Source organism: Rattus norvegicus, chromosome 13 (assembly GCF_036323735.1).
Source record: "Rattus norvegicus strain BN/NHsdMcwi chromosome 13, GRCr8, whole genome shotgun sequence".
Lineage (NCBI taxonomy): Eukaryota > Metazoa > Chordata > Mammalia > Rodentia > Muridae > Rattus > Rattus norvegicus.
The window spans coordinates 96,456,615-96,478,337 of NC_086031.1; the positions used below are offsets into that span (position 1 = coordinate 96,456,615).

Genomic DNA, 21,723 nt, shown 5'->3' on the forward strand with positions numbered 1-21,723 from the left:
TTTTTCTGTCCTACCTAAGATACCGTGCACATCTGCATAGCACAGCCTCGTTTGCGGTTTTTGGGACAGGTGTTTGAAAAGTACACCTTTTCTGCTCTGAGTAACATACTTTCCCTCGGTCTTCATCCTCTCGTCAGCTGTAGAGAACAGCCTCCTACGTTAGCTGGCACCCTAGTTAGCTGACCTCCTACGTTAGCTGGCTCCTGCGTTAACTGGTTTCTGCTTTAGCTGGCCCCCTATGTTAGCTGGCTCCTACGTTAGCTGGCTCCCTACGTTAGCTTGCTCCTACGTTAGCTGGCTCCTAGGTTAGCTGGCTCCTAGGTTAGCTGGCCCCCTAGTTAGCTGACCTCCTACGTTAGCTGGCTCCTAGGTTAGCTGGCCCCCTACGTTAGCTGGCCCCCTACGTTAGCTGGTTCCTAAGCAGCAAGTCTGCATTTCTCACGACTCTACAGACGAGGGGGTGAAAGTTTAGGTTTGGGTTCGGATAAGGTCATACATGAAGCCTCACGTGGGAGGTTCTTTCAGGCTTCTGCGGTAAGGCCAGCGATCACCCAGGGCTCCAACTTCTACCATCTACTATTATCTTGAGATCTATAATTAACACGTAAGTGGAGGTTCAGGGTGTAGATACCCAGGTCGAGGGCCTCTCTGCTTCATCCGTCTTGTTCGTTGGCAGTAATATCTGTTCCTTTATCAAAGAAGTCTGGTCAGACTGGTGCAATCCTTGCACCTGTTATCTTCCACAAAAACGTTATACAGATAACACTGATGTAAATTTCCTTGCAATTTCTAAATGTTTTTAAACTGTCTGTTTCATGCTAGAAGTTAGGGGAATGCTGTATTCTTTCTAGCACTACAGGATCATGACATTTTTTCATTTTGGGAGGCAAGGAAGATGAATTTCTAAGGTGTATGAGCTGAGAGTCGTAAGCTGAGAGCAACCCTTTCCTCTCCAAATTGCTTTGGGTGATGGTGTTTCGTTACAGCAATAGAGACCCTAACTAAGATAACAGGCCAGACTCTGCATTTGGAAGCCGGAAGCGCAGGAGCTCAGAGCTGCCCTTGGCTATAAAGTTAGAGGCCAGTCTGGTCTTTAAGACAAGGTAATATTAGCAATATCAATCAAAGGATAAAGGACAAGCTAGGTGGAAGACTCCTTGTTCACACTGCATTGGTAAGGAAAATACCAACAACTTAATCAGAAAAAATAGAGAAGAGAGTCAGACGTGGTGGAATAAACCTTTAATCAGCACTCCGGAGGCGGGGGCGGGGCGGGGGCGGGACGGGGGCGGGACGGAGGCGGAGTCAGAGGCAGAGGCGGAGTCAGGAGGCGGAGGCGGAGTCAGGAGGCTATTTGAGAGTTAAAGGCCAAATTAGTCCACATAGTGAGATATTGGCCATCCAGAGCTATAAGGTGAGCCCCAAACAAACCAAAATGTTAAAAAGTCTGAACAAAGTTAACAGGAAAACAAGGTTGTAAGTTGTAAGTAACAAGGAAAGTCTAGTTACTGATAAGATCCACAGCTAAGACTGGTTCTTAACCTGTCGGTAAGCTCTGAGTTCACTCTGTCCTGCCCCTGGTAGGAGGAAGCCCTGGGTTGGTTGGCATGGATGCCAAAACTACCATCTCAGGAGAAGTGGATTCTGAAATTCTGTGCTGTTCATTTATCCTGAGAAATGTAGCTGTAGAACGTTTTATGAAGAATAACAGCTAGAGACTGACTCTCATAGAGTGGGTTGTGAGACAGCTTTTGTAGAGAGAGGGCAGAGCAGAGGAGTGCGGTCTCTACCAACCGCCTTCAGGTGACCATGGGATCAAGGCCACTTTGGTCATGGAATTTGTACATGGCCTCTCAGAACCTGCCAGGTGTGTACCTCAGAAGATGTCTGTCATTTCCTGCTTCTCATCCTCCAGGGTTTACATCTCAGTACGATGATGTGCCATCTCCTGTCATCTGCTGCCTTTTATAATTTTCATTCATTGTTATGCTGCGGTATCTTGACCTTCCCTGCAGGCAGGGGTTGAATCTCTTCCTTGTAAACAGCCCTGGGCTCTGTGCTAACTTTCTCTCTAGAATAGTGACATCTGAGCTGCTGACTCACTGAGGGGAGCAGAAGTCTGGAGGCCATAGCACCAACCAGGTAAGCTAATAGACTCATTAACCCTAGGACTTGAAAGGCTGCGTGCAACAGGGAGCAAATTCAGAAGGCTCAGAAAAGCAGCCTAGAAGTCCACAGAACATCCTGAAGTACTTGAAGGGATTCCCTGCCACCTGGAATATCTTCATATGGACTCCATGTGCAACAGGGTATTTTCCTGCCTAGCTAACCATCAAAACCACAGACACATTCTGCTATGTAACTGCCAGGACCCAGTCAAGATGCCCCAGTTATCCCAAAAATGTCTTTTTCAGCCAAGCAAACCCCTTTAGAATTAGCCATTCAAATTAAGGTCTCATGTCCCTTTAGTTTCCCTATAGTGGTCAGAGTTCCGCTGGCTTCATTCTGGGATCCTTTGAAGGTTACAGGTCAGTGTTTGCAGAGTACCTACATCGTGGGTATAGGAAGGGTTCTCTAGATAAGCAGAATGGTGTGTGTGGGGGATGTGTGTATGAGAGAATGGGGTGTGTGCATGCACGTGCATATGTGTATATGTGCGTGCTCTGTATGTATGTGGTATGTGTGTGCGATGTGTGTGTGAGAGAATGGTATGTGCATGCATGTGCATATGCATGTGTGTATATGTGTGTGTGGTGTGTGTGAGTGTATGTATGTGTGGTGTGTGTGTGATGTGTGTGTGAGAGAATGGTATGTGTGCATGCATGTGCATATGCATGTGTGTGTGGTGTGTGAGTGTATGTATGTGTGAGTGCTGTGTGTGTGTTGTACCCCATTCCTCTGTTCTGGAGCATGACTGTTTGTTCTGTTCCACTGTGTGTGACTGGAGAATGGTGTATGGTGAAGGGAAGCAGGGTGCGGCCTTCCTCTTCTTCCTCCTCAGTCTGGGCTCACAGCTCCAGGAACGATGCTGCCTACATTCAGGATGGCTCTTCTTTCCCAAACTGAGCTTCTCTGGAAACAATCTGGAAGCTAGACCCAAAGGTGTACCCCACTAATGCCTCTTAAGTGCTTCTTAATTCAATTGGGTCTCCAATCTGCTGTAGCCACCATCCTGGGTCTCTCTCTGTTCGGACTCGAATTAAACATCATAAATGCTGCACTCCTCACTCGTTATTTTCATCTTTAATTTACACATATACTTCATGGGAAGGTATTTTCAGTACATTCAACCTCATCAAACTCAAATATCAGAACTCTTCAGCTCTATTTTTTTTTACTTTGAACTTTTAAAAATCTTTTTATTGATTACTTGCAAATAATCAATCTCTCTCATCTCCCCATCCCTTTGTATCTACCTTCCCACAGTATATAAAACCCTTTTACCCAAACACATTCACTTGCGAATGCTCATTGGTCTGGTTGGAGGCCTCTGGCTTCTTCTACACTGTCAATACTGCATGCTCACCAGACCCTGTTTCAATATCCTGTTGTTGCCCGTGTCATGCAGATCCTACAGCTTTGGGTTTCTAAGACTGGCCACTTTGCATGCCCCAGCTGCTCACAGATGGTCAGATGTTCGGGTGGACCAGCTCAAAGCCCCGGATCTGGACCTGGGCAGTAGCTGAGCTCTCTGCATCCAAGCTCACCCAGTGAGGCCCCGAGAGAAGGGCAGAGCCAGCTCTCCCGAGTGCCTCGGTGAGTGAGGAGCAGGGCTGTCTCTGTGCTGCCCCTGACAGCAACATGGTCCCAGGAGGTAGCTCAGACCAGCAATGTTTACATGGCCTTTGATGGTGACCTGGGCCATGGACACCCTGCTGCTGCATGGCCACAGACCCAGACATGGCCCTCGCACCAGGACTTTACCCTGGCCTCAGGTGGCAGAGCTGGCTACTCACAGCTGGCTGTTCCTCTCCACCCTCAAGTCTCCAGACCCGCCCTCAAAGATTTACTTATTTATTTAATGTCCGTGAGTACACTGTTTCAGACGCACCAGAAGAGGACATCAGATCCCATTACAGATGGTTGTGAGCCACCATGTGGTTGCTGGGAATTGAACTCAGGACCTCTGGAAGAGCAGTCAGTGCTCTTAACCACTGAGCCATCTCTCCAGCCCTCACCTCTCTTTGTAAACTCAAACCATTCTGTTTCTCTTTCTCTCCATCACATACTCACACATTACAGTAGCTCTAACTGTGGGGCAGGCCACACGGCCACTGGGCCTCCGGGTGTCTTCTGCCCAGAGCGGCAGTGGGCGGCCGTTCCACTCTTACTTTCAATGTGCTGTATTCATTTGTTAGCATGTGTTGTTCAGGGCTCCTGAACCCAGTCTTCTCCAATGGCCTCTGTCTTTGTGGAGTTCCTATGCTGTGTAAGGGGCTTGGTTTAGTGTCATAGTTAATCTCAATTTCTTTTATTTATTTATGGCGTTGCCCATACTTGGTTCTAGTTGCGTACGTAAGGTCTGATCACCTTTTTCGCTTGCTTGTTTTCGTTTTCTAAGTCGTTACTCCACCTCATTCCACAAAACTTTTCCGGTTCCTTCTGCAGTTAATCAAAAGGGAAAGTGCACATAAGGTTAACCAAAGTCCAGCCCCTCTTCCTGAGGACTCCACAGAAGCTTATAGACATAGACGCGTCAATGGAGTGAGACAGTAGTCAGCAAGGGACACGAAGTGGGGGTGCATTAGGACCCCAGAAGAGCGAGGTCAGTCTAAGACACCTACCCCAGAGAACCAGCATCAGTAGGACAAATGTTTAAGGATGGAAGGGAAATTAGAAGTAGCTGTCAGGAGCTTTAGACAGTTAATACGTGTGAGTACCTTTGTGCTTGTTATCAGCAGACTTCAAATACAGCCTAGAGCTAAAGATTAAAAATGATTTTAAAAAAAGAAAGAACAAAAGAGAAAGAAAACAAAGGTCTTTCTTACAACAGTGTGTTGGACCCAATTCAAGCTCCCTGGGAGTGTGGCTCAGGAGTGTGGCTTACCTACCACACAGTGCGTACTGGCTGCTCAGCTGTTCTCTGTCTGCTCTAAGGAGGTGCGAGCTGAACAGCCAGCTACTGAGCAGAAAGTGGGTCAGCTAATGACACAGGGCATGTGGCCAGCACTCTTGCAGGCCGAAGGAAGACGGACATTTTTAAAGTATTCCCTGTGACAACTAGACACCCATCCGTTCTCCTATATGATGTTCCCAACCCATAGCAGGATGGATGGCAATGTTTATATTTTATCAAAGAGGACAAGATTGGGATTGTTCAAGGTGACCTTCTATAATCTGAACTCTAATCTGGGGCTGTCTGCACCTTTGCTGGTGAAAGAGATTCACTCCTGTGTTCAGAAATATCCAGAATTACACCCACTGTGCTAGCATGGCCACACTCTCCAGTTCTCTGATGTACCTTTCTGGGCTAAACACTGCTAGTGTGAATGGTGAATGAGCACCATGTCTCCTGCCCAGTTTTGCGTGTCTCCCCTTTGGCTAAGAAAGGTTCTTGCCTGCTTAGCAAGCGCAAGGCCCTGGGTTCGGTCCCCAGCTCCAAAAAAAAAGAAAAAAAAAAAAAAAAAAAAAAAAAAGAAAGGTTCTTGCCACTAGGGCAGAGAGTGATGCCTGGTTGGTGTGGCGTGCCCAGGACAGATGGCCATGGCTTCTGCATGGGAAAAAAAAAAGCTAACATAGATAATGTTCGTTACCATTGACCTGGAGTGGCTTGTCTTGTATTCAAACATTGTAGCCTATGGGAGGAGGACCCCCAGTTTTTCTTTAATGAACAACTTACAATTCTTCATCTGGTTTTGAGAAGATACTTTACACATTAAAAATGCTGGATGTGGGGGCTGGGGATTTAGCTCAGTGGTAGAGCGCTTACCTAGGAAGCGCAAGGCCCTGGGTTCGGTCCCCAGCTCCGAAAAAAAAGAACCAAAAAAAAAAAAAAAAATGCTGGATGTGTATCTCAGGGGCATAGTGCTTGTCAAGCACCTATAAGCTTCTGGGATCAAAGCATTAATGTACGGAAGAGATTTTAAAAATCCAGCTATATTAGTGTTGGAGTTTTAAGCTTCTTGACAGTAAAGAATGCTATTTGAGCTTGCCAGCCTCACCTCCCTCTTTTCTCTCAGAGAACCAAGCATAACATTCATGTTGTCCCGGTGAGGAGATGCCTTAGGCAAGCATGAAGTGGTAAGTGGACATGTCTGACTAGATCTGCCCACTGAAAATACCAGTCTTTCTCCTGGGGGATCTGCATTTTTTTAAAAAAGATTTATTGATTTATTATGTATAAGTACACTGTAGCTGTCTTCAGACACACCAGAAGAGGGCATCAGTTCCTATTACAGATGGTTGTGAGCCACCCTGTGGTTGCTGGGAATTGAACTCAGGACCCCTGGGAGAACAGTCAGTGCTCTTAACTGCTGAGCCATCTCTCCAGCCTGGGGGATCTGCATTCTTAACACGAACTTCAGAGATACAGGAAGTAAGATCGTCTGGGTACATATCTCCTTCTGGCTGCTTCTTAGACAATGTGGGACAATGTGCATCAACTTCTACTCTTGCCCCTGATGGGGAGGGAGAGTCCCAAGGCAAAAGGCTACCAGAGAATAGATGGGAAGGTAGAAGGCCCAGCGTGCATCATGGCCATCAGTCTTTCAAGACCACAGTGACTATCAAGATGGAGAGTCACCTGGCCTTCAAGAACCTCCCTTCTGCTCTGCCTACACAGTGGTTCCTCTTTGCCCTCAGCAGCAGGGTAGATGTTTTCGGTGCTCCTGGCTGTCTGCCCATTACTTAACGCCCAGAGATGGCCCAGGCGTCAGTCCTCTGGTTTCACAAGCTCTGCTCCAACATAGGTGTCTGTCACACTGCTGTGGGAACCTCCTGGTGAAGCTGTTCCAATGTCCTGTGGGACATAAAACTATGCCAGGAAGTTTGGTAAGGTAGAGCAGGTTGAGACCTGGAGACTCGATGGGCACACACCTGAGGCTCAGGTGACTCCCCGCTTCCTGCCTGCCTCCTGACTTGGAACACGTGCCATGCTTTCCACATAAAAGAGACGTGTCCTGTGGTCACGTAGGCTGGAAACAGAGCTCTTCATGCTAATGAGGTACCTAGAGGCTGGAGGGCTTAGCCAATAAGCTTCTCTTCCCAGACATCCTCCCTGCAGAAGATATTTAATCTCACGCTCACCCTGAGAAATCAGGAATGGTTTTACACACCTGTTTTCCGCCATGACAATAAATCATTCAGAAACTGGACTGTCTCCTTTGTCAAGATCCACCCTGAGGAACCTGGGGAAGGCCTTTGTCTACAGAGCTGCAGCTTAATTCTCCTGTAGAAGGCCTCTCTGGGCTTCTAGCCACAACTGCTACCAAGCCTACTTCCACCAAGCTAAGGACAATCACCAATGGGACAGGCTGGGTTCCCCCTTTCCTCCACTGCCCTGGGCTAGATGCTGTCCCCAGCCCCTCTTCCCTCCCCCAAGCTGTTTTCTGCTCCAGTGGTGGAGTGGCCACAGGCCAACAATGTCCTTTGTGTGAGCCCAGGGTGGTTTCTCCTCAACACAGACTGGCCTTGTCAGCTTCTGTGGAACACCTCTCAGTGGCCTGACTTCATCAGTCTAGAAGTGTGTGAACTCTGTAGTCTGACACCAACCCACCCTTAGCACCTATCCCTTCTCTTGGCTTAGCTGGATTTATTCCCATTGCTTTACAACACTGTCCTTTTACCACTGAGCCTTCCTTCAGTCAGGGTAACCCTTTTTCCTAGAATATGTCCTCCCTGCCACCTACATTGTCAGTTTTTGTTTAAGTCTCTCTTGAGAAGCTTTGCCCGGTCCCTCTGCTTCTCGCTAAGACTGAATCTTGTGCTGGCCTCACCTAACTTACACTGGTTCAAGACCTGGATGGAAAAGGTCTTGGGAGCAGGGACCCTGATCTCTTCCTACACATTTAGCATTCATGATAGAGAGTGATAGAAGTGATCTTGTATGTTGCATGCATGTTTGCATGTGTGCCCGTGTTTACCTGTGATTGCATAGTATTGTGGTTAACTTCTTTTCTGAGCTCTGGGTTCTGGGCTTGCCATTCTGGGAAGAAAAAGCAAGCCCTCAGAATCGGTTTGTCTTTCACACCACCTCTGTAGAACGGCAATGGCAGGAGCACCCTCCGTGTGGGTGCTGCAGATCCCCGTTCACACCCTGACGCTCGCTCAGACCGCCTGAGCGGTCTCTCCAGCCCAGAAGGAATCTTTCGGTTGGATCACACAATCAGCAAATGCTATGCCACAAAGCGAGGTTGATTTTGCAATAGTTTGGCCAGCTTTGGAGGTGGACCTTCCTCTGATATTCTGGCTGGCTATGACTGGCCTTCCCTTATGCTAAGAAGGCCCTGTGCCCTGGGATGCTCAAGGCATTTAAAAGCAAATGTTTCTATGGGTCCGTCCCATAGAAATGAGCATTCTGGGGTTGGGGATTTAGCTCAGTGGTAGAGCGCTTGCCTAGCAAGCTCAAGGCCCTGGGTTTGGTCCCCAGATCCGAAAAAAAGAAAAGGAAAAAAAAAAAAGAAAAGAAATGAGCATTCTGTAACACAGAACTGAAGTGAGTGCAGCTCTTTTGTCACAACCACAACCTTCTGCCATTGCACAGAGAGCAAAGCCTGCTCTCCCACTCCTGCCGAGTGGTGCACACTGGACTTTCCCTCCAGGCTCCATATGTTTTCCAGCTGAATTCTCAAAAGTAGTATGGCAGAACACAAGATGAGTCTCGCGGTAACTAAGGGCTTCAGAAGTGGAGACACTGAATGATTGGCAGAGTTCGGGGAGCTCTCAGAAAGGCATTTCCTCGAACTAAGAAGGTTCATTTGTAAAAGGGATCAAATGCAAATTAGTTTGATGCTTTTTGAGTAGAGACCTCAATGTGCCTGATGTTTTCACTGCTTCCTTTATTCCTAGCCCAGACTCTTAAATCCCTTATTTCTCTCTGCCACCGGCCGGCTTAGATTTGTGTGTTTAAATGAAGTCAGTTGTGTCTACTTTGATTGGAGAGTCTGTGGTCTCAGACTGTCGAAGGTCTTGCTGTCCTCTGGTAGTGTGGGGTGGGGAAAACAGAGATGGATTTGGGCATGTTAGCTTACTATTATACCAAACCAAATATTCAGTTTAGCCATTTCTTATGGAAAATTAAAAACCAAAAAACAAAAACAGAGGCAGTGGGTGGTGCCTTTAATCTCAGCAATCAGGGCAGAGGCAGGTGGATCTCTGAGTTTGAGGCTAACTTGTCTACAGAGCAAGTTCCGGGACTGCTAGGGCTACATGGAAACCCTGTCTCAACAAGTTAAAAAGCAAACAACTCTCCCACCATTCCATGGGAGTTTACAGTATTGGAGATAAAGTCATACAGTGAGGGTTTTCTCAGCCACCAGATGCAGTGGTGGCTCCCTCCCACACACACCCTGCTCTCCAACCCTGTCTTCAACACCTAGTCTTGTTCCACCCATCTGTCCCCTCAGACCTCCCCACCTTGGATTATTTGGAATGAAATGCAGAAGCTATGTCACTAGAGCTTTGGACATTTTTTTTGATCTTATTGGTCTTTTGCTTGTTTATTTTGATTTCCATTTTGTGTGTGTGTTTCATGGTTTTGTTTGTTTTGCTTTTCTTTTTCAGAGAGAAAGAACATAAAGTTAAACAGAGTGGGGCGGAGAGGGTCTGGGGGAATTCTGGGAGGAGGAGAACATAACTCAAATATCTTGTACAAATTTTCTTTCAGTAATAATTAAAAGGGCTGTGTTAACTAGCGGTGTCATAGTATGTCGCCTGCATTCACTTGTCCTCTTATGGGAGCTGTTGAACCAAAATGTTACAAAAGCCCTTAAGTCACCTGTCTGTTAGCATTTCTTTGCTGTCTGATGCAACGATCTTCTGAGGGCTCACATGGACCTCATGGCTGACCCATTACGTCAGAGTCTCCAGGTGGGGACTGGGTGGCTCAGCTAAGTGTCCTCAGGTTTGGGACCAACAAAATGGCTTATTGGGTAAAGGTGCTTATTGCTGAGTGTCTTATCTGAGTTTGATCCCTAGGACCCACATGGTGTTAAGAAAACACCAAGTTGCAAAGCTGTTCTCTGATCTCTATAAGTGTGGACACACACACACACACACACACACACACACACACACACGAATAAATGTCAAAAATGAGAAGCCGTCCCAGGTGGCTGATGTCCCACCACAGCAGACACCTCCGACACCTCCTGAGACCCTACTCTTCCAGTTTAAAGATGAGAGCTATACCCCAGGGCTCAGATTGTCACCCGCCCAGATTGTCACTGATGCCCACACATGGGGAACTTGGGTCCAGTTTCATTCATGTCCCTTCTCCTTTGCTGTCTCCCTGTTCTGCATGGTGTTTTCCCAGTCTGCGATGTGCACTGTGAAAGAAAGGTTTGACCAGACACACAGGGTGTGGCTCCTGATGTCTCTTACATACAGCACAGCTCAGAGTGCAGTATGGGGACAGTGTGGACAGGGGTGTGCTCTGCCGTTCTGCTGGTTCTCATGCTCAGTGAGGGCTCCACCACCCTTTCCTCACCAAGTCAGGGGTGTGCCTCATACGGAGCTTCTCGAAGTTCAATATTTTCTAGAGATTCCCACAAGAGTCCACCATTCAAAGAAATTCTAGGGCGGGATTAGCAGCCAGGCCAGGATAAGGGTGTCCTCTGGATGTCAGGGTGGAGGGTGTGATGAGCTTCGGGTCTTCAGGTACCTCTTATTTTCTTCAAGTACCTGCTGTTTCCTGTCTCCTTAAGCACTGGGCTTCCCCTTAATACCACTCTCCCATGCACACAGGCATCTGGGGCTCTCTCTGTGTTCTAATTCACAATGAAAGCATTTTAGACTTAAGGATTACTTCTGGAAAAGAATCAAAAAACTTCCTAATAAAGTAAGTGCTGAACAGAGTCAAGCGTGTCCTAAATCTTCTGGGTAATTTTGTGCCACCAGCTGAAGTCTCAGCCTACAGAAAGTAAATACGGGGCTCGTGAATCTTGGCTGCCTGCCGGCCTTGACTCACCAAGCGAGCAAACAAATTTACCAATTGTGATGCGGGAGCCCATGGGTACCTACCTCGGTACAAAATACACTTGGGGGATTGTTTGAGGCACAAACAAACAGAAAATGTGTGGGGCTTGTCCCTGCTCTTCCCCCCTCCCACTTTCTCCTTGGCTTTTCCTTCACCTGAAGGCAAGTCTGAGTCAGCTCAGCAGGCTGTTTGGTGGATGGACTCATTACAATGAAATGCACCCCTGTGGTCATCACAGGCACTCTTTTAGCTGTTGTTTTCCCACAGAAAAACCTTTAATGTTGGGAGTTGGCCAGGTGGGTGGCCCATGCCTTTAACCCCACTACTTGGGAGACAGAAGCAGGAGGATCTCTGTGAGTCCACCAGCCTGGCCTGCACAACAAGTCCCAGGGCAGCAGCCAGGACAAGGTGCAAATCCCAGGAACCCTCTGTGTTTCTGCTTAACACATGACAGAGCTGAAGAAACTCTGGAGTGACTTTTGCTCCCTTGAAGAACGGATACCCTCCCCTAACAGTTGCACCAGAATCTAGAACATTCCCGTGGCGGCTTGAAATGAAGCCACCTCCACTTCAGGTGGTTCTAATCTTTTTTTTTTTTTAAGTTATCACCAGGGTATAATATTGTAATTTTGAGTTCATAGTTCATGTGTAAATTGAAAGTAGAAGCTGGACAGACAGAATTGTAAGAGGCAGGAGAGATTCCATTAGTTTGTTCAACAAATATTGATTGACCGGCAGCTGAAGTGCTTGGCCGTAACAGAAGTGCAGCTCCTCTCTAATGGGCTGTTCCTCCTTGGGGAGGGGAGGGGGGGGGAGGGAAGGGAAAAGAGAAGAATAAAAGTCTGGTGGATGTACAGTGCGAGTGTGAAACACAGCAAGAGCACCTACAAGCCCGTACTGTGAAGAAGGCACAGAGAAGTAGCATGGGCTGGAGATGAGAGTGGCGATTACAGAGGTCGGTCAGGATGGATAAAGCGGTGTCTACGGTATGTCACTTCTCCAGGGAAGAGTGTTCAAGGTTAGCCTGGGCTGCATAGTGAAATCTTTTCTTGACAAAAGCAGAAGTTGGGCAGAGACCCGTAAATGTGTTGGTGGTCTGCATATCCGCAGTTAAACTTCATAGCCCTTCCGGGTGATGCGCATACAGGAATGGTGGTGTTACTGTGTTCCAAGGGTACAGGTTTTGTGATGTCAGAAGGTGACCCTCCAGGCCCTTGTGTAGCATGAGTCAAGGACAGGTGGTTTCTATCACCGAGTGCCTGAAAAACAAGGAACTATGACCTTGAGGCCAATGACCAAGGCGTTTGTCACTGCTCAGCAAGGTGGCTTTGAATGCTAGAAGTTAAAAATGAATTAAAAACCAGTGAGATGGGAGGGTATGGTCGTGGTTTCTCTCAGTTTGAATACTGCAAGGCCAACTGACAAATGGGGGAGCCACTTCCTATCACTCTTAAGACCACAGGACCCAAGAAGATGAGTGTTGTTCAAAGCCCATGCGCTGGCTGCTGGCAGTCACCTCCTGGAGAGTAAGGGACAGAGGTAGGTGCCACTGCTCTCAGGAGGACGCATGGAGCAGCTCTAGGAAAGCTGGAGGACGGGCACAGCTGGACGGGATCTAGCACAGGGTCACCTGAGGCCCCTTTCACATCCTGAGGGTGGGTGACTGGGGACTCAGGGGGACTTGCATCATGTTCCTATCTGATAAGAGACAAAATCCACGCCAGGAGAAATCCTTGAAACATCACAAGATGTTCAGAGTGGTCACCTCTGAGGTAGATTGTCACTTGTATACGATTTTTGCTGCCTCCTTACCAATTTCCCACAATTAGCGAGAGACCTGAGTTATCCCCATGAGACTTCTGAGTGGCTCTCGAGAGCACGCCCTGGCCACCCTACCTATCCATCCTCCTGTGGGGAGCATCCATCCAGTGCTCCCCACAGGCACTGCTAGCATCAGCCAGAGCAGAGCCTTTCACAGGTCACTCTGCGGGGTGATATTTATACTGTAAGCCTTTGCATTTTCCAGGATGGTGGGTTTTCCTGTAAGTGGACTTTTGGGTAGGCATGAGCAAATTCACTCTTCTGTCTTCCTGACAGTTTTTTTTTTTTTAAGTCTGCAATCCGAGTGGTTGTCAGGGCCACCTCCATGCTAGGGCCTCTGAGACCTGCTTAGAGAAGGACATGGGAGGGGTGGGACCACTGGGACCCAGCAGCAGCTTCCGGGCAGACCCACTTAAGGCAGTGACCCTTGGTGTAGACTTCTCGGATTTCTTTTTGCTTCATGCTTTCTCTGCTCTTGCCTCAGCAGCATGTCTGAAGTATCCCCAGGGTGAACACTTCAGCAGAGAGGCACAGGGCTTGGTGGCCATGTCTCCTTCTGGCTCCTCAGATGGTGTCTATAAAGAATCTTGTAATGCAGGCTGGGGGTGTAGCTTGGTTTGTGGTGTGCAGAGCTAAAATATATGAAGCTCTGACGTGCTTCTCCAGCAGGGCGTAAAATCAAGTGTGGTGGCACATGCCTGTAATCCTAGCTCTCCAGAGGTAGAGGCCAGGACAGAAGGTAGCTTGTTCGAGGCCAGCTTGGGCTATACAAGCTCTGTCTTTGGTCAATTTTACAAAACGCCAACTGGGAAGACACACAGCAAAAATGTGTGAGGCACTGAAAGACGCAAGCCTGCAACAAGGGGATGTTATTTCAGTGACCCAGGAACAGCAGTGGAGAGAGGGAGCCCCCACCGCCCAGAGGAGTGATAGTTCTCCAGTTCTCCGTCCCTAGTTAATCCACAACCTGGTTGCCATGGGTGAAAACAAAAGTCACACAGTGGCTTGGGGAAAGCTTCCTCCGAAAGTTGACCTCTGCGCTGAGAGCTAGGGTAGGAAAGGACTTGGTTGCACTGGACTCGATCCAGGGTCATGCAGAAGGAGCTGAGGAGGCCCTACCCTGTGGCAGTCCTGGCGCTGTGGAACAGAGAGAGGCTGCTGGGGCTGGTGCACACAGAGAGGGAGCAGGGAAAGAGAGGTCATGAGAAAGCGGGGAGGAGCCAGAGACCGCAGGGGAGCCTCACAGTAGGGTTTTGACACCCAGTTTTCTCTGAGTCTGAGTCCTAGGATAATATCTATGTAAATCATGCAATTAAACGAGCAAATCCAACAAAGCCAGACATGGTAGTACATGCCTATAATCACAGCACGCCAGAGGTGGAGGTAGCAAGATCATTCAAGATTAGTCTGGGATACCTGAAACCCCTTTTCAAATAAAGAACCTAGGTAACTAATTAAATAAACAAATCGTATGACCATAAGCTACAGTGAGGACACAAGCATAAATCAGGAGCTAGCTTTAATGCCTTTTAATGTTCACCTTAAATATGCAAGTCTGGTTTCTGTCCCCACAGCTCGGCCCTGAGCTCAGAAGAGGGTACATGCATGTCCTGAGGCAGCAGGCATCTCCCCCAGTCCCTTCTACAGTAAGAGCAGCCAGTGCACAGGCCTCTGTCCTTGTGGAGGAAAAGGGCGCTGATAGAGATCACACCTCCATAAGGCTGGGAAGGGAAGCTCCGACTCCACTCCTGACTACTGCTTCTCTCTTACTGTGTGTGAGAAATAGGCTCCGTCTGTTACAGACACAGAGGCAAAGTTAGAGTCTGGCCATCTTAAGAAAACCAAAAAACCAAAACCAAAACCAAAACCAAAACCAAAACCAAACCAAAAAAAAAAAAAAAAAAAAAAAAAAAAAAAAACCCCTTAGGTCAAAGTCACAGAAACAAGTGATACAATTTAGGTGGTTGCCAGGGGCTGCAGGAAGGGAACAGGAAGCTATTTAATGGGCATCAAACTTCAGCTCTGTAGGGTGAGAAACTCCCTGACAAGGTTGCACAACTGTGAGTGTGCTAGGGGTGTGTGTGTGTGTGTGTGTGTGTACCAACTGTGTGCAGGTGCCCACCAGGGCCAGAAGAGGGTCTCCTGCAGCTGGAGTTACAGGTGGCTGTGACCGCTCAAAGCGAGAACAGGTCTCAGAGGAGTAACAATCAGTCCTCGCCGCTGAGACATCTCTCCATGAACTATGCCTTTAAAAATGGCAGCAATCTTGCATTTTATCACTTTAAAAAAAAAAAAAAAACAAACCAAAACAAAACAAACCAAAAAAAAAAAAAAAAAAAAAAAAAAAAAAAAAAAAAAAAAAACAAGGCGCCAAATGATAGTTTGGGCAACAGCGCTTAACTGCTCTTGTCAGGTAAAGGTGACCTGATTTTGCCCTTAGTCCAATTCATCCATCTGGATTCCGACGTTCCCACGGCCCACAGGAACCTGCACCTCTGAGATACTGGCAGTGATAGTGACACTTTCTTTGATCTCTAAGCCACTGCAGTGGCCTAGTGGGTGGGCTGATAGATCTGCCCAGAGAGGGACTCTGTCCCAGCCATCCTGTCTCAGGATCTCTCCTATGGCTGTGCTGAGCGCTGCAGGCGTGTCCTCCAGGTCTGAAGGGGACACTTTGGGCTGAGTTGTTAATTCAATGACCACCTTCTCTCCTTGGCCGACTGGCTCTGAGCTGCTCCAGTTTGGCCTCTTTCCCTCACATGGCAATTAGACCACCTCAACTGGGCTGTTTAAGAGTTATGCTTACAAATTCATATGTCTCTAAGCCAGTTCTGAAACAAAACAAAACAAAACAAAACAAAACAAAACCAATGATTGTTTAAAACTTCAACTCTAGGGCTGGAGAAATGGCTCAGGGGTTGGGAGCATTGGATGTTCTTCCAAAGGACCCAGGTTCAAATCTCAGCACTAACATGGCAGCTCACAACTGTCTGTAGCTCCAGTTCCAGGGAATCTGAAACACTCACACAAACATACATGTAAGCAAAAACACACCAATGCACATTGAAAAAAAAAAAAAAAAAAAACAAAGCCCCCAAACTCAAGGCCACAACTGCTCCTTTTTTTGACTTTTCAAAAATTATTTACTTATGTCTATGAGTCCTCTGTCATTTACATATAGTCCTGCATGCCAGGAGAGGGAATCAAATCAAATAGATGTTGTGAGCCACCATGTGGGTGCTGGGAATTGAACTCAGGACCTCTGGAAGAACAGCCAGCACTTTTAACCACTGAGTCATCTCTCTAGGCCCTTTTCTGACTTTAACATTAGCATTTCCTGACCAAGAGAATGCAGAAAAACATTGTGGAGTTCAGAAGCTACAAGTCTAACCCACTGTGGGTCTATGCTCCAGTTATCTGTGAGTGGCTGGATTGGTACAAAAACAAACAAACAAACAAACAAACCAACCTGTCATACATTAGAATAATTTGGAGGATCTCTCTGAATTTGAGGAATATATATATATATAATTTTTCCCCCTACAAAGTTGCAGCCTTTGATTTTAGACACTGGATTTGAATTCTGGCTCTCTGGCTTTATCCCAGTCAGTCTTCCCCGTTATTTTGTGTTCTTGGGTGAACCACAAAGACAAAACAGTCCACAGAAATTCACACAGTGGAAAGTGGGCTTAGGACAGAAACTTCACCCATACTGAAAGTCGGGATTCTGTACACCAGGTTAAAGCTCCTCTTAGGCTCTCTTCAAGAGTCAAAGCTAAGTTTTAAGTTTTAATTACTGAACCTAAGAGATCCATAAGACAAAATGTCTGTAGCCTGGAACCCCCTGGCCCAAGGACACATATTTCCTGAAATACTGGAGGTCATGGTTTAAGGCAGATTCCCACCCAAGCGTTTTCACCTCCCTAAACAAGTTTGACCCAACCGCACTTGATCACTCTAGCTTGGAGGTACGAGTGGGCAGGAAGAATACTTGCTCCTGATTGGATGTAGGTGGGAGGTACACTTACACTTGCCCCTCATTGGAGCTGAGGGGAAATATAGAGGTCTTACAGTTTAACCTTTTTAAGCCTCTGCAAAATGTGACTCCAGGCCATTTCCCCGGGAATCCTGGAAGGGTCTGGGCCAGGTCCATTATTTAACTAAAGCTTGCTTCAAATTTGTCTTAAAAATTGTGAAACTGGCCTTTCTCTCTCAACTCTCAGGCTTAACAACTCTTGCTTACATTATTAATTTACAAAACTTCAGGACAGCCAGGCTCAGACAGGTCTGGAGAAACGTGGCTAGTACCCTGGCAGTACAGTTAACAAGGCTGCTGCCCTGGTGGCTGACGTCACTCATAACACCCCTCCCTCCACCCTGGCGTGGGGAGGGGAAGCACCAGCAAGTAGAGAGAAGCAGCCCTAGCCATGGAAAAGTGTCGTGAAATGATGTCTCAGGCTTAGCGATCAGTCCCAACAGGATTTGCCACTGCCCAATGCCAGATTCCCTGCTGAGCAAGCAGAGCTCTATCTAAAAGAATGGTAATGGAAGGGCCGTGTCACCGGGTGGAGGCAAGGGCTTTGGCTTAGAATACTGGTTCAAACTCACAGGGGTAGCTGGTTGTGCCACCACTCGGAGGGAGAACAAGAGATGTTACCCAATATCTTGGAGTCTCAGTTTCTTCCTTGAGAGGAGGATTGACCAAACAAACTACTTTCCAATGGGTGTGTTCAATGGAGATGTTCTTGGGAACTGGAAGGATGCCATTTTCCTAAGACAGGATTGCATTTGGATTCTTTTTTTTAAAGGAGAAAATATAAGAACAAACAATGCAGACCTGGTGTCCATACAGGTAAGCTGAGGGACTCTTCCTGTGCTCTCAGATATGGTGGCCCGTGTATGACTACCCACACAGAGTCAGGACACCAGGTTAGTGAGCCAAGAGCCAGCTTACTTTTCAAGAGACCAGGGGTGGGTGGGTGCGTTGAGTGGGGACTTCTAAAAAGTTCCTCTTTCTCTCTATCCTACTCAAAACCAAGGACTGCACATCCCTTTAAGGCAGCAGAAGACTTGTGTGACGGCCTGTAACTGAACCAGTGGGAAGAGGAGGAATTTTGAGAGATGACAGATACCATGCATTGAGGACGTAGAACCTGAAGCCTTCAGGACGGGCTGCGATTGGTGAGTTCTCTAGTTTTTAATCTGTTTTTGAGAAGGAGAGAGATGATAAGATTGCATCTCTGCGGCTGAAGGGGAACTAGAACCTGTGGTTATTCTCAGTTCCCAGTCTTTAAAGTTGGGTGGGGAATGAGCGCGCACACTGGCTCATGAACAAAGCTCTGTGAAGAAATCCCACAGACGATGGATGGGCTTCTCAGCAGTCTACGCTCCCTGCGGGTTGAGACTGGACAGCCGATATGCACTGTCGCTGACGTTGGGCACTGAAACCGGGACCCGCTCTGGGTGGTGATGGGTGCTGGGAGGCAGCCGTTTGTGGTTCTTCGCCCGGGCACAGAAGTGTACTACTTCCTAATCTCTGCCTTCGAAAGGCTTTGTGGGCTTCAAACTCTCCGGGTTTGAAGCAGATATGTTGTATTTAAAACCCGGAAGACTGACATAAAGGGTTTTCTCTGAAGATTACAGGAATGAGCTGACTTCCTGGTTCAGGGACCGCCCAGCTGGTAAAGGAAATGCAGATTCTGGCCATGTGCTGATGGCCACCAGGAAGACTGCTGTTCAGAGCGTGTAACAGACACTCATTCATGCTAGAAGAAATCCCAGCTGCCCACTCTTTTGGGAATGAGAGGTTCGAGCCACAAACTGCACAATGGAAGCATGACTTGGGAGTCTTACTGAATTCTCCTCCAGTGGCCAGGAAGAACAGCCTTTGCTAATTACCTAGAGGAGGTGGGTAGACAAACTGTCCTTGGATTAGAAATCGCTGACTAGGGGTTGGGGATTTGGCTCAGTGGCAGAGCGCTTGCCTAGGAAGCGCAAGGCCCTGGGTTCGGTCCCCAGCTCCGAAAAAAAGAACCAAAAAAAAAAAAAAAAAAAAAAAAAAAAAAAAAAAAAGAAATCGCTGACTAGCGGGATTTGGAGTCTCACAGAGAAAGCATGTCCACTTTTGCAGGCTTTGAGCACAAAGCACTCCTTTACCCCTTCAGAGAGGATCACATGCACAGTGATGCGTGTGCCCAGTCACCATTAATCCCAGACTACAAAAGCAACTTATATTTCTGAACGTCCCACCTGTCTGTCCCACCCCACAGTTCACAGGCCTCCGGAGACACGGACACATACACCATGAGAGGCATGACACGCACGTAAGCACATCCTGTGATCAGCATCACCACCTTTTGGCCCACAGCAGTGTTCAGACCTGTCGGCACCTGAAACCTTCCCTCCAAGTGTTACTGGCTTCCTGAGCCAACTGCAAGATCAGACTGATTTTGGCAAAAGCGAAGCGTTTGGGGGAGGTTCCCCATTCTTTCATCTGACCTGTAGAGCCACTTCTTGGCAGCATCTACCCCCTTCCCACAGCAGGGCCTCCCGACCGTGGCTGTCCCCTGGCAGGGTGTGCGCTCCCTTCAGGTGGCTGTCACCCTTTCTGGGCTCAGGCACCTCCACCAGCTGCTCCAGCTGTGTTTGCCCTGTGTATACTGGGAAGGTTTTATGGGCCTATTACACCCTAGGCCATCCTTGACCCTGGATCTAAGACTGTTCTTTCATTCCAAATGACAACAGTGCCTAGGTTTTCCCTGACAAGAAACAAACCGAACCCTGGTTCAAACAACACAAAACTATCTTCCAAGTCGACAGCAGGTGGACCAATGAGAAGACGGCTGTGACAGCTGGAAGGAGCACTCGCTGTTCTCATGAGCTCTCAGGCTGCTCACCTGTGAACAGCTGGACACTCGAGGTAAGTTTCCCACGCGCCGACAGGCACTACAATGTCTGCACTTAGCTCTGCAGAATGAACCCATGAATAGACGCCCTTCTCCTAGGGATTTAAACCATGTTTTATATTTAAATCTTGCAATGTTGAACAGCATCCTTGTCTTATTTCTATTGCTGCCCTGACCAAAAGCAACACTGAGGAGAAGAGGTCTAATAAGACTCAGAACTCCAGTTTACAGTCCATTGTGGGGGAAGCCAAGACAGGAACCTGAGGCATCATGGACCCATAACAAATTCAAGCATCAGTTTTTATCTACAAAATGTGACAGTAATACACACACACACACACACACACACACACACACACACACACAGAGAGAGAGAGAGAGAGAGAGAGAAACAAGTGTGCATGGAGATGCTGAGGTGAGAGTAAGTCAGAACTGGAGTTGGGGAGTATCTCAGTGGTACCAGGTGAGCATGCAGGGAGCCTCGGGCTCCACCCCCACTGCTGCAAACTAGAATTAAAGAAAATAGCTGGACAGCAAACAGTGAAAAGGATTCTCAGTAAATGCCCCCTGTTTTAAATTTAGCTATTGGAGTTAACCTTTAGATACTGCATTTATCTAAAGGTTATATAAAAGCACATTCTTTGGTTTAGATAAAGCTCAGTAAAATTCCGGGATGTTAGTCTCATTCTATTAACCAAGACTCCAGTCTAGTACTGGGCCTGCTCAGGTTGGGGAACACAGAAATCAGTCATGGATCTCTCTTAGGGAGTTACCACCTCAGGGGAAGCTAGTTCTACAACTGAATCAGAGCCACGTGGGACATACTCATTGGGAAAGTGGTTCCTGACCTGCTGTGGCTGCAGCAGAGAAGGCGGCAGAAGCCTCCAGACCTGGATGAGGAACAGAGCTGAAACCGACAAGAACTGCAGTGAAGCCCCTGCACCATCTCCTGGCCTTTGAAGGCTCCAGAGCCCAGCCTTCCTACTGCGCAGTTAGTGGCTCTCCTGAAGAATAGACAGAGTTGCCAAGAGTTACAGTCGCCCCACGCAAGGTCAGAAAAGGAGAAAAAAAAGAATACTTATCGGTGACATTGGGAGTGTGAAGGTTTGCCAATCCCGCAGAAGATTCACTCCTTAGCAATACAGCTGACATTCTAAAAACATCTTTCCATTTTACACTGCATTTTCTCCAGTGACACTTTTGATTTTATCAGTAGCACAGGATGTTACGTACTAGAGACAAACTGCCCACCACCAAGCCACAGTATTTCCACAGCAGTGAAAGAACATTAGTCTGTCAGCTGCTTCCGATGTTGAGAGTCAACACAGCTGAAAGAGGAAGGAAGTTGAATACGGGCGTGGTAAATTTAGTAAAGACTTTATTGAGGATCCAGCAGTGTCTAGGATAGGTGTCAGGGGTACTTGTAAAAATTAAGAATGAATAACTTGCCAGGTGGTGATAGTGCAAACCTTTGAACCCAGCACCTGGGAGGCAGAGACGGGTGGATCTCTGAGTTCAAGGCCAGCCTGATCTACAGAGTGAGTTCCAGGCCAGGGCTAACCAGAGAAACCTGTCTCAAACAACAAAACAACAAACCAACAAACCACCTCAGTAATTTATACAGAAATTTCCACCCCACCCTTCTAGGCTTACCCGACTTTCCCAGGGAAGACATACACTGTTCTTCTGTTGACATCACTTGGGGTACCAGAGACGGACGGAAGACTCCACCTAAGGCTAGCTTAGTAAACCAGGGAGTTTACTGGGATGGCCTCCAGGAGCGCTGCAACAACAGCGGTAAGCTCACAAAAGTCCAATCTGCGTCTTTGGCGCTCCTGTTGGATTAACAGAAGCTCCTCCAGA

The 21,723-nt window shown here is 47.6% G+C and overlaps 1 long non-coding RNA gene across 3 annotated transcripts; it reads left to right on the forward strand.

Annotated features, from left to right (window-relative positions):
* The first annotated feature begins 17,522 nt into the window (after positions 1-17,522).
* Positions 17,523-21,370, forward strand: LOC108352583 (uncharacterized). Of its 3 annotated transcripts, XR_005492682.2 has the most exons (6): positions 17,523-17,884; positions 17,995-18,136; positions 18,592-18,862; positions 19,225-19,278; positions 19,700-19,874; positions 20,626-21,370. It is a non-coding gene; the product is annotated as an uncharacterized LOC108352583 (long non-coding RNA). The 3 variants fall into 3 exon arrangements; XR_005492680.2 differs by having other exon boundaries at positions 19,225-19,874; XR_005492679.2 differs by having other exon boundaries at positions 18,592-19,874.
* The last annotated feature ends 353 nt before the right edge of the window (positions 21,371-21,723 follow it).